The sequence below is a fragment of the Oreochromis aureus genome, linkage group 3, assembly GCF_013358895.1.
Source record: "Oreochromis aureus strain Israel breed Guangdong linkage group 3, ZZ_aureus, whole genome shotgun sequence".
Taxonomy (NCBI): domain Eukaryota; kingdom Metazoa; phylum Chordata; class Actinopteri; order Cichliformes; family Cichlidae; genus Oreochromis; species Oreochromis aureus.
The window spans coordinates 109,126,630-109,129,283 of NC_052944.1; the positions used below are offsets into that span (position 1 = coordinate 109,126,630).

At 42.3% G+C, this 2,654-nt stretch overlaps 1 long non-coding RNA gene across 1 annotated transcript; it reads right to left on the reverse strand.

Annotated features, from left to right (window-relative positions):
• Positions 1 to 311: 311 nt before the first annotated feature.
• Positions 312 to 1,734, reverse strand: LOC120438811. The gene is made up of 3 exons (XR_005612169.1): positions 1,151 to 1,734; positions 1,016 to 1,074; positions 312 to 703 (listed from the first exon to the last, which is right to left on the reverse strand). It is a non-coding gene; the product is annotated as an uncharacterized LOC120438811 (long non-coding RNA).
• Between the last annotated feature and the right edge of the window lie 920 nt (positions 1,735 to 2,654).

Sequence of the window (2,654 nt, forward strand, 5' to 3'; positions counted from 1 at the left end):
TGGCAAGCGTCTCAAAAACTTCCATTATGGGGAAAATGAATTGGTGAGTTTGAATATATATTAATTACTAACCAAATCAGCTCCTGGCTGGCTCGCCAAGAAATGTAACACTGATGAAGCGCTAATGAATTAATACAGGCTAGGTACTGAGTGAAATATTAGGTTAATCAGAAGATTTAGGAATGCTACTGGAGCTGATGGGCAGTAATTAATAAATACACACAACACAAAATGCTTTTGCAGGTACCATGTATTAAACCAAAACCCAAAGAAAAATAACAAAACAGAAAAGGAAAACTTAAATAATCACTCCTGCTGCAGCTATTCAATTAATCAAAACCCAGTGGGGGTGCACAAAGACAACTAAGCAAATTCTTCTGGCTTATGGCTTATACCAAGCAATATAGATTCTCAAAAAACAGTTCCCCATAAATAACACATGTTAACATCAAAACCACTGATCCACACTGAAGTCCATGAGTTTTATCTGAATGTCCATGAGAGATGTCCAAGCGCTATTGTCCATAAACGGGGGGAATGGTGTGTATGATTGTGGAAATCAGTGTGTTTGGGAAATGGGGACAGAGCGTCGTCTTTGATAGCTTCCTACCAGTCCAGTGGAAGCTAAAATGCAGAATGAGTCCTGCTCCTAGCCGTTCATTGGCTCGCCATCCTTTTTCATACCCAAAAAGGGTCACCTGGCCTGCATTAAATAAACAAGGCCAATAAGAAATCACAAGAATACAAAAAAAAGTGTCAGCCAGTTAAGCTAAATACATTAAGTTATTCTTGTTCTTGTGTACACAATTTATAAATAAACAAACAGTATATTTAACCAGCAAGGATTTAACTAAAACATTTCAACTGCTATATACATATTACATAGCTTCACAACATTTGTTATTCAACAACTATCGGTCAAATCAAGAATCAAAATCAAATTGTTTGGACCGGCAGCAGCCAATTAGCGTCAGCTGGTAGCAATACAAACAGTCAATTAAAAGTTCAAACTCACCAATTCCGTTCTGTTCAGTGCACAACAACACTATGGCTCTGGCTCACAGTAATCAGCGTCTAAGTTGCATAAGGTAGTTGCGGTTAAAAAAAAAATGCATTAAAACGGGAAAAGCAAATGTTTGCCAATACAAACCTGCAACAGCTCTGTCACCTGGCTTGCCTCCACGCATCTGACGGGAGGAAGCCGGGACAGGCTTACTATGACCTACATGCCATCCGATTGGCTGAGCAAAGTCATGTGGTTGGAGTCATGTATTGGTGATGTGTTCAATGGCAGGAAATAAGTGCAGGAAATTGCTAAATGCTAGTAAAACAGATTTTACTCTGGGTTACACCCTCCCCCCTTGAATACATGCACGACCCGTTGCATGTTAACACTACACAACATGTACGACTGAAGAATTAGAATTGGTGGTTGTGGTGGTTAAAGCATCTGACAGACTATGTAACAGAGACTGAACAACTGATATCAATGGATTGCCTAAATGGGCATACTGAAGTCGCCTAGGTGGTGATCTGTGACGCGTTGACCGCCTCAGAGGGGGGTCAGCAACCGAATCTGAGCTATTAAGAGTTGGTAATGTCACAGGACTAGGCTCGGCCGTTAAGTTGTCAGAGACTTCAGGATCGGACAAGTCTGTAGATACGGTTTCAAGAATGGGTTCGGGTAAGATTTCAAGCAAATCTGCCTCAGATGTCTCATCAGCATCAAACTCCAATGGTTTTTCACTCTGAGATCCCTAACAGAGCTTCCCAGCTGATCCCATTTCAGGTCTAGGTGTTGGAGTACCTTCTTCCTCCTCACCACTAGGAAAAGACTGTAGGGGGCTGAGAGACTTCTCCACCCTAAACTCCATTGGGAGTGGGGCAAGATGGACAAAAGTTGGTTCCAATTCATCCTCTTCAACAAAGTACTCAGGAGATTCCTGCTGTGTCTTATTCTGTTGACGAGTTAAAGGGGTTGTGATTGGAATAGTCTCATCTGATGTTCCTGACTCTGTTGCAGGAAGAAACCCACACGGAAGGAGGAGATCCCTGTGCAATGTGCGAATTGGGCCGTCTTTGCATTCTGGTTTTACTGTGTAGACGGGGAGATCTTTGGCACATGTCAGCACTACAAAGACATCTGGTTCCCATTTGTCAGCAAGTTTATGTTTACCCCTCAGCCTCATGTTCCGCACCAAAACTCTGCTTCCAACTTCCAGTTTGGATGGTATAATACGTTGGTCAAATCGAGTCTTGTTCCTCTCAGCGTTCTTTGCAGCATTCTTTGAAGATAGCAGATAACTTTCTTTCAACCTAGCTTTTAAGTCTTGGACATACTGTGAATGTGGCTGATATTCTTTCCCACGCACAGGGAGATTAAAAGCGAGGTCAATGGGGAGACGAGGACAACGTCCAAACATTAGTTCGTATGGAGTGTAGCCAGTGACTTCATTTTTGGTACAGTTGTATGCATGGACGAGTGGTTTTACAAACTGTTTCCATTTGGATTTCTGTTTGGGTTCAAGAGTTCCCAACATGGCCAGTAGAGTGCGATTAAAGCTCTCTACTGGGTTTCCTCTTGGATGGTACGGTGTTGTGTGACACTTTTGGACTTTTGTGAGACCTGATTTCCCAACCTCAGTACTTATTGG